Genomic DNA, 16,683 nt, shown 5'->3' on the forward strand with positions numbered 1-16,683 from the left:
ACCGAAAACTTAAAGATTTGACTTACTGTCTTAAAATCATTGTGAGACAGATGATTTCACAATAAACACTGTTTCTAAATAAAACCATCTGAGATCTCCACTGGTAAACTGGTAAAATGAACATTAATTCTTTGACCTCTCAGTTAAATGAGGACTCAGTTTAATTAAAAGTTATAAACTTGCTGGGAGAACAAGATAGTTGTTCTTTGCATCCTTCCTGAAGCCCCTAATTTTTCCAAGTGTAGATCCATTGAAGGGAAGATCTATTCAGAAGATGCACAGATCCCTTCAATGGATCCAAAATTGCTCTGGAAAATTACGGGCTTCAAGAAGTGTGAAAAGGACTACTATCTTTCTGCCATCCATGTTCCCTCTACTAACTATCATACATCTTCAGCTCTAATTTCAGCTTTTAATTAAACTAAAGAGAAGTCAACATGGCTAAAGAAACAAGTTATTTCTCATGTCTGAGACAACTAGTTGTGCCCACACTTGCTGCTCCTCTTTTCCGTAAAATAAGCCACTACTGGGAAGTGGCTGCCCAGCCAGAGAGTACATTTCTTAGCTCTTCTTGCATCTAGGTCTGGCCAGTGTGACTGGTTCTTGCTAATGGGCTGTCAACAGAAGTGAGATGCATCATTTCTGAGCCAGGATATTTGAAGAAGTAGATGTGCCTTCTCTTCACTCCCTCTTTTCTCTTTTGCCACCTGGATACAAAAGTCTTAGGAGATGTAAGACCCAGAAACTGAAAGGAGCTTGGAAACTTGATCAAAGCACAGGCATAGAAGAAAGGCACCTCCAATCAGGAATACCCTCGCTATATCCTTACATGAATAAGAAATAAATCTGTGTTCTACTAAGCTGGTGAAATTTAGAAATATACTTATTACAACAGCAAGAATTATAGTAATAAATGCACTCCCCACCTATTGCATTTTATGCTTCAGCAATAACAATCTGTGTGCAATTTCCCAGACTGACCATCAGTTTTATGCTTTCGTGTGTTTATACACGCAGATCCTTATACTTATAATACTAATTTTCTCTACTTATTTGTTCTCCTCTTTGTCCTTAATCAACTCGCATTAATCCTTAAAACCCAGCTTCTAAGCTTCTGTGGACTGTTATTCTGTGAATGGGCTCTCTTCCTGCATGTATTCCTTCGTTTGTACATAATTCCACTTTTGCATACGTTGTCACAATATTTTAGGATCCTCTGTTTATAAATGTCAACCTTACAACATACATATTTATCATGTTTCCACACTCTAAAGCTCCTGGCAGAGTGGTGCTACGTAAAAAATGATTTATGACTATATGCTAGGTTCCTATCTAATTAAGACTGTTTATTTTAAGTTAATCTGATCCATAGAGGATCAGAAGCAGAAGCTGTTAACCACTGGAAGATGAGGACAGCAATGAAGGGAAGGAATCCTGGTACATGTTGCTAAATACTCGCTAGGTAACAGCAACACAAGCTGGCAAATAAGACAGGATAAAAACACATGCATTCCTACGGATTTCTAAATTTGACATACGTTCAAGGGAAACACAAATTCTGATATAGGGGCAAAGCCCAAATACCCTAGGTTAAAATAAATGGTTTAACATAAAACCTTTATGGCATTCATGCAGTGTTTGTGTTTTACATCAATAAATTTTATTCTAAAAGGCATAATCCCATTTTTTGTTAGAACTTTTGTGAGAATTAAATGAGATAATAAATATAAGAGCACCTAGAATAAGGCCTGGAAGATACTGAGTATTCAATAAATGTTGGGTGACTATCACTGACCAAAAACAATAACTATTTTTTTAAGTCGAATTCATGTGGTTTCTATATCCTAAGTGTTGACCTGGGTTTTCCGTCACTTTTATCCTTTCTTGAGGCAGGGCTAAAAGATGGTGCATGAGGAGAGAATATGGGTAAGTCATAAGGCATTAAGAGGTGAGGGGTCCTTTTTACAAAGTTTTCTGCACCCTTCACTGGGTACAAATTCAAGACAGTTTTTCAATTTAAAAAAAGAATCTCATTGAATTTTTATATTATATTTTATTCTAGTGACTAGTTTTACATTGGTCCCCATAAAATGTACATTATAAAAAACTACAAAACCTCATTTGATAAGCCTATTACCTTGTGTTTGTGGCTGCCAGCTTTATTCTGTTGAATTCAGATTTGCCTGTGGCAATACTTCGTATCTAATTTGTGACTTTTACAAGGTGAACCTTGCATCATTTTCCTTTGCCTCTGCTTTCATTTATCTAAATGAAAACAGTTTCTCTTAATGCATAAGTTTGCTTGATAAGCCATTAATACCACAGATGGGCCTAGAAATGCTCATAAAAAGAAGCATCACGTTAAATATTTATTGGTGTTTCTCCTACACACACACACACACACACACACACACACACAGTATATCTTTAATATGGCTGGCTACTTGGTTTCTCTTTTAGTAGAGCTTATTTACTTTATTTCATTTGCTCAAATAATTGCTCTTCTTCTGAGGGTTATTTGAGGGGAAGGGGCAGTTGAAAGGGAGAAATGAATGATGAAATATGTGAGAATGAGGCTGGTGGTACATTTAAATTGATCAGAAGACTGAAATGAAATGAAGGTCAAGTGTTTTGTGCTCAAATGGATGAACTTGTATGGAATTTATCTAACTCAGAAAAAATATCTGTTAAACACAGCATTTCATAAACACAGCTTCAAGAAAAACAAACAATTTTTGGCTTACTAAATTTCACAGAAAACAATTCTCAGAGGGCAAAACAAATCATGGAGAAGCTAGTAATGTTTTCTTTAGCTTCTATATCTTTTATGGTTGGTGCCTAATATTTTTTAAAATCATATTTACATTCCAAATGACTTCAACAATCTGATAGCAATATTTGCTCAACTTCGAACTAGTTAAAACAATAAATTTTATTAATGAATGCAGTGAATTCAAAAGGTCTCCTCTCATTGGCAGAACCCTGTGAAGGGCACCTCATTAGGCATATAGTCCCTGAGGTCCAGAGCTCATAGTCTAATGGAAAAAGCCACATTTCAACATTACAGGGACACAAAGAGAGAGAAGTCAGCCCAGTGTGGGAATCATGGGGACTCTCTTGGAGGAGATGGCAACTGATGTGGTTTTAAAGAATGTGAGGATACGTAGAAAGTAGTGGGTGGGCACAGAGGGAAGTAGAGAAAAGAAATTCTTTTAGAGGGTAAAATATGAACTAAGTTTCCCAGGTGTGACAGAACAACATGTGCAAGGAAAATTGCAACTATTTCTATATTGTTAGAATTTCTTTTTCTTGATGACATTTAAAGACATTGTTTTTAGGATTTATAACTCTCATTATTAGTTGACTTAATCTAATCATAATTTTTTTTAAGCACATATAATGTTGAAGCTGGAAACATGGAAAAGTGTTTCTAATGCCTCTTCTTACGAAAGGAAACTTACTATATCTATAATTATGTTTGTATTTACTACATGTACATATATATGACTCAGAGGCATCTGATCAATTGTAAAAACTATAAAAATGAGCATACTGAAAAAAAGAGTTTTCTACTTTTTAAAAAATGATCACCAAAACTAAGATAACTTTTTTCTTGAAAGGATTTTACTTGAATTTTTATAATTAAAAAAGAACTTAGGGTGACTGAAGAATTTTTATTTAAAGGAATGATGAGTTTAAAGAAAGTTATTTGAAGAGACAGTAAATAAAAGTAAATTTAATCTATTTAAGCTTAGATTTAAGAAATCTCTGGTGCATAGTTTGAAACAAATGAAAATTACCTCCTATAGATTCCTCTAGATATTTCCCTGGAAATAGCATCTCCTGGGAACAAAAAGAGATATAATACTGAGGAAACATACCCCTACTAAGCAGAAAATGTAGTTTGTATTTCCATGGGGTTTTCCATGCTGATTGTATAATATTTACATGTTAACAAAAGGGGTTCATTTCTTATTTCCTCATTTTTAACCCACTCAGTTTTAGGAGTTATATAAATTTTTCATTGATTCTAATTCCTAGCAAGTGATTATATGTGGCTCTTCTAATTAAAGCTTCCTAAATTGAAGGAGAAAATAATTTACATTTTGTCAGAGAAGTTGAGTCTACAGAGGATTCTAGTTTTATAGGTGGTATATAGAGGTAGGAACAGCATTAATCTTGTAAAAGCAGATTTTAAAAATCTCATTTCTCATACCATAGCAATGTTGGGTGAGCTTGAATACACTCAGAAAATTTAACTGTAATAGACAATCTACTTAACAGACTTCAGTAACCTTTCCATATGTATAGATATTGATTCCATATTGTGAACTCCTTGAAGATAGCAATTACTGTGCCAAGTACCATCCTAGAAACAGACTATTCTTCTAGGGAAGAACGCATATTTCCAATTTTTGTATTTGTCAACAGTTGCTGGTTACTGTCCAAATTTTTTATTAAGACTTTATCTGTTTATAATAGTTTAAAGTTCACAACAAAATTGAGAGGACACAGAGAGTCCTCATTTACCCTCTACCCCCACACATGCACAGCCTCACCCATATCAACATCCTCTACCAGGCTGATGCGTTTATTATAATTAGTAAAAACTGACACATCATAATCATCCAAAAGCCATATTCATGTTAGCTTTCATTCGTTGTACATTCCATAGGTTAGGACAAATGTATAATAACATGTATCTATCCTTATAGTATCATAAAGAATATTTCACTACCCTAAAAATTCTCTGTGCTCCACCTATTCATTTCTCTCCTCCCTTTCCCCAAAAACTGGCAGCCACAAATATTTTTACTATCCCCATAGTTTTGCTTTTCAGAATATTATACAGTTGGAATCATATAATATGCAGTATTTTCAGACTGGCTTCTTTTACTTAGTAATATGCACTTAAGGGTCTTCTATGTCTTTTTAAGGCTTGATAGCTCACATCTTTCTTAGCACTGAATAACATTCCTTTGTATGGATGTACCACAATTTATATATCTATTCACCTACTGAAAGACATCTTTGTTGCTTCTAATTTGGGGCAATTATGAACAAAGCTGCTGTAAACATCTATGTGCAGGTTTTTATGTAGACATGAGTTTTTGACTCATCTGGGTAAATACCAAGTAGCATCATTGCTGGGTCATGTAATAGTATGTTTAATTTTGTAAGAAACTGTCAGACTGTCTTCCAAAGTGGCTGTACCATATTGCATTCCCATCAACATGAACAAGAATTCCTGTTGCTCCATCCCCTCACCAGCATTTGGTGTTTTCAGTGTTCTGAATTTTGGCCATTCTAATTGGTGTGAAATGGTATCTCAATGTTGTTTTAATATGTGTTTTCTTGATAACATATGATGTGGAACATTTTTTTTCATATGCTTACTATCTGTATTTCTTTTTTGGTGAGATGTCTCTTTAAGTCTTTGGTTCATTTTTTATCAGACTGCTTATTTTCTTATTGTTGAGTTTGAAGAGTTTCAATTATTTTTTAACTTGAAAAATATCATTTAGAGCATTAGCATAAATAAGATGACTAATTTACAAACACAGAACTTATCAACTAAAGGTAGCAAAGATCCCGTAAAAAAGGGGATCATGCAACATCATGCAAATGTGTATAGCAGTCATTCCTCAAGTTCTCTCCCAAAGGGGTTTACAGACACTTACTCACATATCCATTCACTGAGGAAAGGAAAATACTTCTTGGATGCCACACCCAAGTTAATATTGACTCAGGCATCTAAAGCACTATTATGGCTCTCCTGTTAAAGCAAAGACATATTTGTATCAGATAATTAGAGTCTTGGCTCATATCTGTCTCACAGAGAATCCAAAGATTCATTTTATGGTTATTTCACTACTTTTCGAGTAAATCATTGGAATAGATAGACTAAGCATTTGAAGAGCCTCACGCTGATTCTTTGACCTATAGAATCAAAAGTTATTATAGTAAGAAACACCAAGTGGAAGCCCCTGGTATCACTCTTCTACTCCAACAAGATATTAAATCAAAAACAATGTTGCAACCCAGGGAAAATTGCAGATTAGTGTCACCTTCAAGGATCTAACAGATGTAGGAATCACAGTCCCCATAATATCACTATATCTAATTCATTAGTCTGGCCTTTGCAGAAACAAGATACATCATGATGGATGACAATAGACTACCACAAACTTTATCAAATAATAACTTGCCTGAAACTGCTATACTGAATGTGATATTGTTAATGAAAGAGATTAATACAGTATCAGGTACATGATATTCAGCTATTTATATGGCAAATGCATTTTTCCATCTCTATCAAGAATGGACAGCAGTGCACATTCATGATTTTTCCCTAGACCTACGTCGATATTTCTGCCATCTATCATAATATAGCCCAAAGAGACCTGTGTGATCTAATCATCACAGAGAATATCACATTGGTCCACAATATTGATAAATTATGTTAATCAGAGCTTTCAGGCAAGAAATGTCAAGCACTATGGATGCCTAGATGAGACATAAACTTAAGAGGGTGGGAGAAAAATGATCAAGGACTTTCAATATAAGTGAAATTTTAGGCATCCAGTGGTCTGAGGCATGCTGGAATATCCTCTTCGAAGCATAAAATATTCCTACCATTAAGCAAAAAATCACGATACTTGATGGGCCTTTTCAGGTTGTGGGGAGTGGCACAGTCCACACTTGGGAATACTACAATGACGCTTTTATAAGGTCATGCATTAGACTGATTGCTTTGGATGGGCCCCAGAGTAGAACAGAGCTCTGTCACAGATCCAAGCATTGAGAAGACTTTGGGGCATGCTAAAAGAGGTGTAGTGAAGACCTCCAGTGTTTTAGATGAAGGCCAGACCATCTGTGGCAAAGATAAATATATCATTCAAAAATGTATTACTGATCCTGGCCTGCTACTGGGCTCTGATAGAAACTGATCATGGGGTCATGGGACATCAAGTGACCATACAACCAGAACTACTTATTTTAAGTTGGTTTCTATCAGATCGATTAAGTCATAAAGTTAGGAGAGCAGTAGCAATCCATTATCTAAGGGACACCTATGATGTTAGTCCTCCCAAAATTATATGTCAAAATTCTAACCCCCGAAGATCATAGTATTAGGAGGTGGGCCCTTTGAGAGAGACTTAGGTCATGAGGGTAAAGACTTCATGAATAAGATTAATATTCTTATAAAAGAGACCTCACATAGTGCTCCTTTCACTATGTGAGGACACAGTGAGAAGGCACCATCTATGATTCAGAAAGTGGGCCCTTACCGAACATGGAATCTGCTGGCACCATGATCCTGGACTTCCCAGCCTCCAGATTGTGAGAAATAAATTTTCATTGTTAATAAGCCACCCAGTCTATATGTTGTTATAGCAGCCTGAATGAACTAAGACATCAGGTTTTGGGCTTAAGTTAAGAGAGCAAAAGTTTGCTGAAGTAACAGGTGTTCCATGTCACCTACCACTATTGTACCGACATTATTTTTTCAGCTCACACCTATGACCAGTGGATGAAAAAGGAAAAGATTTAAGCTTGGTTTGTGAATAGACTTGCTTGGTAATTGGGTGGAAGACCAAAATGTACTTGTGCTGCACTGCAGCCCCATTCAGGAGTGGTTCTGAAAGACAATGGTGAGGGGAAATCCTACCGATAGGCAACATACTGGGCCTTTCCTTTTGTGTGGAGAAAGAAGTTGTCCAAAGTGAGGATCCACACAGATTCATGGACAACATAAAATGCTTTATCTGTTTGGTCAGAGACCTGGAAAAATGAGCCAGGAAATCAGAGATACTTGAGGTATATAAATGGACCTATGAGAGTGACCACAAAGTGTAAAGATATTTTTGTAGTAATTAATGCCCACCAAAGAGCATCTACTGCAAAAGAGGCACTAAACAAACCAAATGGACTCAATCTATAGATGTCAGCCAGACTCTGTTTTTGGCTATCCCAATGTTTGCACAATTATCTCATGAACAGCCATGGTGGAAGAATTGGAGGCACTTCCTGGTCCCAACAGCCCTGGCTCACTCTCACCAAAGGTTATCTAGCTACTTCCATTATTGACTTGCCAGCAAAGGAGATCAATGCTCCCTATCAGGGTACCATCCTTCACTGGAAACTTCCAGCCACTTGGTGACAAGATGATTGCTTTAAACCCCTTGTACCCTGATTTCATGCAGACCAAGAGTAACATGTGCTTTGGGGTATGGGTTTCCTTTCCTGCCAGCCTCTAGCTTCAAGGTGGACCACCTCTGTAGTACAGCTTGTGCTACCCAAGCTTCCTTGTGGAATCAGACTGAAGCTAGTCTCTGAGACCCCATCAGTGCTTAGCTTTTTCCCCTGACCAATCCCATTTCCCTCACTCCCCTTACTTTGAGTACACTCCTCCAGTAAATCACTTGAACAAGATTTTCTGTCTCAGGCTTTGCTTCCCAGGAGCACAACCTATGACACCATTTATATTAGTTAAATATACATGTATGACAACATCAATACACATTTTCAGGAACACACATAAGTAAAAGGAAGTACATCTAACATATCAGAATCATTGACATGGTGGGAAATAGCTGTAAAAGAGAACAAATAAATAAAATAAGAGAGAGGGCTGCGCTGACCAATGTGGATACGGTGACGTGAATCGAAGGCTTGGATTAACTCTGCTCTGTACACCTGAAATCCAAAAACAAACATACAAACAAACAGAGAGGTAGTTAGATGATCTTTTTTTTTTAGCAAATTCTTGTCTCAAACTATGCAAATGCATTCAGGCAAGGGCTCATTTTTTTTTTTTTTTCCTAACATTTATCATTTGAGTATTCTTTTAACTCCCAAGAGGTCTACCTGAAAATATTTAAAAAGGTAATATCCAAGTTGTTCTTTTATGGTTCTGGGCCAACCCTATTTCTAATATTCTAAATAGGAAATTTATAAATTGTGCTGAATTTATTACTTTAACCAGGTCTTACTTTTTCTTATCCCTGCTCAGCTCCTGTCTATCCCCACCCATTCCATACCCCAACTCTTTACCATGAAAAATTTGAAAATTTTACAGTTAATGTCAGAGCTACCAGAAGCATTTCAGGCTGAGTTCTTCTCTTCTGACAAGTCCTAAGAGTATGTTGTAATATCACAAACACACACACACACACACACACACACACACACACACACACACACACACAAAACAGAGAAACACAATTTTAGCATAGGAACCAAATAATGAATTTTCTTCAAAATGTGTCTTACATGTTTTTGATATCTCCATCATACTATGCACAATATGTGGTCTACTTTGAGTGAATTTGCCACTACAGTTTTCTCTAATTCGATTAGGTTCAACTAATAAATATTGATTAATGATCACTGTTCTTGGTTACTACAAAAATCATTTAAACACAGTCTATTTATTTAAGAAGTTTGTAATCAGTGTTGGGGGAAAATATTTGAACATGTTGGGTCTTCAAATTTTCAAGGGAAAATGTTCACACTCCTAATTTCCAAAAGTATTGCATTTCCATACTTTTAAAATTATCTCCATGCTTTGCATGAGAAAAAGTTAAAATTATTTTCTAATTCAATGTTTCTTTTCAAATCTGCCTTGTAAAAATTTCATATTATCCATAATCTCTTCCTTGTTCTGCAACAGCAATATTTTATTTATCCCTCCCTGTTGACTTGCTAAACTACCCAACAAAGACTTTGACAGATTTTCAAATGTCCATAACAACATCGCTCTTTCTCTTGATAGCAGACATGGGTTAAAATTGGTGGGATGACCAAGTATTTCATCAAAAGCGGCAATTAGCATAAGAAGCGCTGTGAGTTTATGGAGATAAAAGTGATAAAATCATTATTGGAAAGGTGTTCTGTGCTCCGCTTCTGCATCCAGAGACCCAAAATCCTGCCAAATACATGGATTTGTAAACAATCACACTGTTATGCCTCCTGTATCTTCTTTATAAAGCATAAACATGAACTTCAGGGATGAAGTTCAGACTCCTGGACTAAGTTCACAATCTGACTGCCCACCATCTTGCTTGACTTACATTTCCGGAGTGACTTCTGCTTTTTCCAGTGTTCCCAGGCACCCCATGGTATTTTGCCCCCGTAGTACCATATACTCTCTTCTCCTGATGCAATGCCTTTGCTCCCTTACTCTACTCGGTGAATCGGGACAATGACTGAATATCCACATCCATCTCCTATGATCTCAGAGCTGCAAAAGAATTTGTAGGTAAAATATTAGTGTTTCTGTAAAGTTTTTATTCCCACATCTGATCGACAGGACTGGCTGCGCAGCTCCTTCCCAAGTCATCTTCAATTCAGATAACTCAGGGAGAAACTCCCAGGTAAACAGTCAAAGCTACTCACTTCTCTAAATTTTAGCCCTTTCTCAGATCATTTCTCACTTGCACATGTTTACTTCCTCTACCCTGGGGATAGAAGTGTCCACGTATGGGAATTACTACCTTCTCAATGCCCATGTGTCATTTTCCATTCTGGGACTTATCACTAGTTCAAGATTAATCCTGAAAAGTTAATTTGCCTTTCTAAGAGACATTGCATATGGTTGAAATTCAGTCTTACAAATCAAAGGGCCTGGAATTAGCCACTTTGTCTTGTGTATACTTTGATTTATCTCCCACAACACCCTCAAGCAAAAAGTGCAAATCCTTAGTGCAAAACTCAAAACACTTTACTGGATATAAGAGCAGCAAACATCCCAGGACCAGCTTGATCATTTTACCAAGAGTTCCCAGCACAAGTGGTTCATATCAAGAGGAGCTGGACCCTCCTGGAAGGCCTAATCCTTCTCTCTTCTCATCAGATGCCAAGAGACAGCTGGGAATTCTTGGTGGGAAACTTAGGAGCAGCAAAAGCTTTCATGTTTCACATCTTTCATTCACTAATTCCTATCTTGTACTGGGCTCTTACGTCACAGACTCATTCTTCCCCTCAGATCCTCCTGCTGTGCCTTCTGGGACCTCTGTCGAATCATAAACATAGTATCTTTTGTCTTTGGCTTCTTGACTAAACATTTCATCTCCCACCTTCCTATATGGAAACTGGCTTTTCTCATCAGACATCACATTCTTTATGGCTTTTCAGGGGGAGACAGTGTTGCTTATCCAGTGCCACCTCAGACCTCTACATCTCTCTAACTTGTGTGGCAAATGTCTGTCTCTTTGAGGCTTTCCCTCTCTGGTAATATTTTCCGCATCACCATCACTCTTGAAAGACATCGTAGCACCCATCTTGTTGCATTTCTCCATCCCAAGATCTGATATCTTCCTGGCTAATATCAACATCCACAGGAACTACCCAACTTCTTGACCTTTTTCCTTGATCTTTTCATTGCCAGGAACCCACACACCCAGTTCATTCACAGCTACCTTGGACTCTACACAGGCACCTCCAAAAGCTAAATTAAAGCATCCTATTTTGGCACCACAGCCTTTGCTCCAGCCAGCTTTCTACTGTGGTTACTCCTTTTCTTGTTCCTTAATTTTGTGGGCCCTCCAGTCCCACAACCCCTTCACTTTATTCCAAGCCACCATTGTTTCATTGTTTTCCTCTCAGTATTAGCCTCGCTGTTTCAGTTCGTCAACAGTCATTTGTCAATGTTCTCAACTCCCCTGGACATCATCCAGTCATAGCACCCATGTGGCAAAAAAACAACTATATTTTTATTATTTTATTCCAATATTTAACTTGGTATACAGCATGTTATTACTTAATGTGCTAGGTTTTATTATAATTTATTAATTTTTAAATTACTTTTCTATTTATTATTTATTAGAATTTTCTTAACTTTATTTAGATTAAAATACCATGTACTTGAAAATACTGTGCAGAGCAGAATTCATGCTGAGGCTATACAACAAAGAAGATGGTTTGCAGCCAGATTGCCAGTCCAGCCAAGGATCCCAAACAATGCACTTTTCTTGCTTGCAGCGTGCAAAAAAACAGCTAATTTTTAACTATACATTTATAATATTGTACTTTTCATCTCCTTTTATAAATGAAGCAGAGAAGTTGGGGGTGAATCTACGGCCATGCCACCCTGAACAAGTCTGATCCTGTGATCTCGGAAGCTAAGCAGAGTCGAGCCTGGTTAGTACTTGGATGGGAGACCACCTAGGAAGACCAGGTGCTGTAGGCGTAAAAAAAAATGAAAAACAAGGGATTGTAAACTGACAAGGTCCTTGCGATCTGTGAGGTCAACCAAGAGTTGCCTCACCTAAAAAAAAAAAAGTTGGGGGTGAGAGTGCAAGGGTTGGTTGGAAGTTAGTTACAAGGTAAATATTCTGCTTTGTGCATTCACCCCTGTCCGCCTCCCTTGGTACAGTCTTCCATTCAGGGCCATCACAAATGGTTGTGCAGGTTGCACCCTGCAAAAGGGCAAGGAGGTAAGTAGGGGCCAGAACTGAGTGTGCATGCTCTGATCTCTGACCTGTGCATTCTGGCTTAGAGGAAGAAGTGCCTTTTTCTAATTCATACAAAGGCATAATATAAGCTATGTTTTCCCCATCCCCTCCAATGCTGAGGCTCCAACTCAAAAACACTTAAGACAAGTTGATCCAGTCAAACTACTGCTGATCCTCTCTTCTCCCCTTCTTCCACTCCTTCCATTCCAGAGAATAATTACCAAGAGGCAACTGTGTATAGTGTCTAGAGTCAGACGTACCTGAATTTGGTCTCAGCTCAAGGGCTTACACACTGGAATCTTAGACAAATTGCTTGACCAATTTGAGCCTTAGTTTGCTCATCTGTAAAAGGAATGAGTACTAAGTTTTTATAAAGATTAAAGAAGTTAAAGGTAGTAAAGCCCCTAGTACAGTGCCTGGCATATAGGAGGTACCTATTAAATATTTGTAGTTAACTAACAAGTGAGCTAGATGGAAGGATGGATGGATAAAGCAAAGCTCTGCCTTTAAGAAGCAAGATATGATCTACATGACTAGAGTAATGACATTTCAGGAGATTTCAGGAGAGAATTCTAAGAAACCAACAAGGGAGAGAATTTTAATAAATGACTTTTATTCTGGAATTTCCTCCATTTATTTTGCCTGGCTAAGGAAGGGTTTTATAACTGTAAGACAAGAAATTATCTCTATCATGGGGAATTATCTGTCACTGAAGTCTCTGAAACTTTACACATAAAGTTAAAGACCTTTTGCATTTCATTAAAAAATTAAGAGAATTACTAGGATTGTAGGTGGCTCAATTTTACTAATAACTTATTTACAATGATATCCTAGTTATAAGAAAACACAATTTACAGATACATATTACATAGGGAGAATAAAATGATATGAATTAGTTTCAAGCAGAACATAAAAAAAAAAGAATGAGTTAAGTAATTTTTAAAAATAGAAAGAAAGAAACTCTCCATTTTTCATATTTATTTCTATAAAGGACTTATTCATTGAAATTTTTAAGTGCTAACCAGATATATATGATTAATTTCCTGAATTTAATTACAGCAAAGGCAAGGTGACAGGATGATTTAGCAAAAATTTGTGTTAACAGTTAAATAATTATTGCCGCATTTAAATGTTCTGCTTTAACTCATTTCTCCACACACACAGATATGCATATATACACTCAGACATACATTCATACATGAGGAACAAAAAAAAGGAAATGAAAAACAGATTCTACTTTCTAAAGCAACATAATATAACTGTGATTATGATTTAAAATATCTTATCTATCAAAAGAAAGCGTGTCCACTTCAACCGAGTCTATAAAATGGCATGCTGCTGTTTGTCTCTGTTTAATAACTGCAGTCAAAAACAAGACTTAATGCTCTTCAGCACGAAATTAAACACACACTTGATCCAGGAGCTATGGAAGCTAAAGGAAGGTTCAGAGGAAGATGAAGCAGCTGCAGGCCTGGTTGCTGCCGCACACCAGGAATTGTCAACACAAGTGAGCTGCGATGGCAGCACTTGCATTGACCTTCTGAATGTAAAAGCAATATAAGGCTGCTTCTTCTTTTCCACCTCGAAAACTTGCACCCCAATTAGAAACATATAGTGACAGGCACTCTGAGAAATGAGGTTGAGTATTGCCAAGGCAACAAAGCCACCATAGTCCACCTCTTGTCAACATGGTAGTCATATATGCCTTTAAATCATATTTAACTTCCAAATAAAGACAATATCAAAGTGCTGCTTCCAGCTAATATGTTACAACTATCCTATATACAACTGAAAAGAGCATGCAAAGTCCTTTTACTATCTTTGAGGGATTTTCATTCAGCTCCTGATCATGGCAGGGTGAGGGCTAGACTTTCCTTCATCATTCATTTTAAAAGTCTCCAGCCCAAAGGTTTCCTCTCTGGAAATGGCAAATAATACTGCTTGATCTCTATATGCTTTTTCAGAGTGCTGGGAAACACACCCGCAAGTGTCCTATTCCTGTATGGCTCCTATCATAAATGTTCCTCTAAAAGGCCTGATTTGTGCTCAGAGGATCACTTCCCCTTATATGCTCAACAATATCTTCTTTCAAAATCAATGAATAATAATGAAGCAATTAAGAATTAAAATTTTCCTAAAATTGTATTGAAAATAATATTTTCGTAATTGTTCACTAAAAAGATCTAAAGCAATTATGTAATTTCTCTCAAAATCAAGAATCCATTCTATCAATTCAAAGACTTTGCAATCTGAGTTTCCGATATTTTCTTTCAGAAAACTGAATTTTTTTCTCCCAATTCAAAATGTTTTGTATGAAATGTTAAATTAAATAAGTTACAGTGATAAACTTTCGTGAGTGATTTACCCAGCAATCAATACTCTTACTGATTTATTTAAAATCCTATTTACTCGTTGTTCATTGATTCTCATTTCCTTCTTTTTCATATGCAAAGTACAAACTACTTCACTAATCTTCACGTGTTAAATTGCTTTCTCTGAACACTGGACTCGGGCCAAAATCTGTCGTTTTTTTTTCTGTATGATTCTGGGACATGTTGAACATCTGAGAATAAAATGAGGAATTATCATTAAGACAAATTGGGTTATAATGGTCAATTGAGCCAAGAAATGAGAAGAATTCTAAGTAAGGATAGTTAATAGCCTGATTTTTAAATAGCCATGTTTATTCTCAAGTCGCACCATGTGAATTTATTCAAGGAACTTCTTTTTTGTTGTTTTTACCAGTATTTCATACATTTTAATAGATGGGCTATTCTGGAATATTTAATATTTTTTAATAATTATCATTGTTATCACATCTTATTAATTATACAGTACAAAAAATATTAATAGTGCAACACTATTGATGCCATCAATAGTGATGAAAAATATAGCAGTATTATGCTACTTTCATGTAAATTAACAGTTTTAATCTTCATAAAATATCTCAGGTGCTATTATTATAACTATTATATAGTTGAGGAAACTGGGGCCTAGAGGGGTACCTCAACAATAAGTAGCAGAAATATTATACAACAGACAGTGTAGCACAAGTCATTCCTAACTATTATGTTCTACCATGTAACACCTTACACAATGTAATGCTTTGAAGTTTACAAATGCTATCACATAATCTTCTCACCAATACCAAAAGTAAATATATCTATTTTCAAGTCAAAGTTGCTAAGACTCAGTAAAGTTAATAATCTTTCCAAAGTCAAACTGACACATGATAAATCCAGGGCAAGAACTTGTTCTCTCCCAAACTTTTTCTACTCTGCTTTCTATAAAATTGGTTAAAATTATCAACCTGTGAAAGGCATGGCAAAGTAAACCTTCTTGTTTTCTTGTCACATCACGGTTTCCTTTAAAATATTCATAATTTGTTACATTTAGTGCTCATTTTTGTGTGTGTGAGAGACATATGAGTATCAATTTGGGAATTAAAACCTATATGGTAAAAACTGCTTCTTTCTGATCTATCACAATTATTTATAGATTCAATTCATCATTCTATATGCGCTATTAATAGAGCACTGGATAAGGAGTTAGGAGATTTGACTTCTGGTTCTGATTCTATCAGCAACAAGTGAATTTGGATGAGTTCCTTAACTGCTATAGGCACAATGAAAGGGCACTTGAAATTCTTTACAGCTCTCTACAGTTCTAACAATTGTGTTAAATCAGTATGTGCTTTACTGTGTCTGTGGCAAGTTAAGAAAGAAATCTATACAAATTATATTCAACAGGGAAGCTCTAAAGAACATATGGGTGAATTTCAACATACCACATAGATAGGAGATTGTCCTCCTAAGAAAGGGGAGATGGATGCTGCTAATAATGCATTGAGTTGTTTCTATGTCCCAGACAATGTGCTTAATATTTTCATATGCATACTTTTATTACACAGTTCGAAAGCACTCTGAGAACTTTAATCAGTTCACCTGGAAATGTTGACTGGGCACTGCTCAACTTACTCCTTCTATTGCCAATGTTGCTTATACTTTACTTTCACTTTGGCATCCTACTTTAGCTCTGTTTTTTTCCATGATGTTAACTGGTTTCATCTTGTAATTTTCCAAGTATTGAACACATGCAATAAAATATAGCCAAGGGTCAGAAGCCAGAGTCAGTTAATTATGTAACTTTAAAAAAGTATGTATATGTGTATACATCACACATACACACATATAAAATGATAGATTCATTCCAAATTCTCAGATAT

At 36.3% G+C, this 16,683-nt stretch overlaps 1 pseudogene; it reads left to right on the top strand.

Moving 5' to 3' along the window:
• Positions 1 to 12,076: 12,076 nt before the first annotated feature.
• LOC112484427 lies at positions 12,077 to 12,193 on the top strand (annotated as a pseudogene).
• The last annotated feature ends 4,490 nt before the right edge of the window (positions 12,194 to 16,683 follow it).

The sequence above is a fragment of the Pteropus alecto genome, unplaced genomic scaffold, assembly GCF_000325575.1.
Source record: "Pteropus alecto unplaced genomic scaffold, ASM32557v1 scaffold75, whole genome shotgun sequence".
Classification (NCBI taxonomy): domain Eukaryota; kingdom Metazoa; phylum Chordata; class Mammalia; order Chiroptera; family Pteropodidae; genus Pteropus; species Pteropus alecto.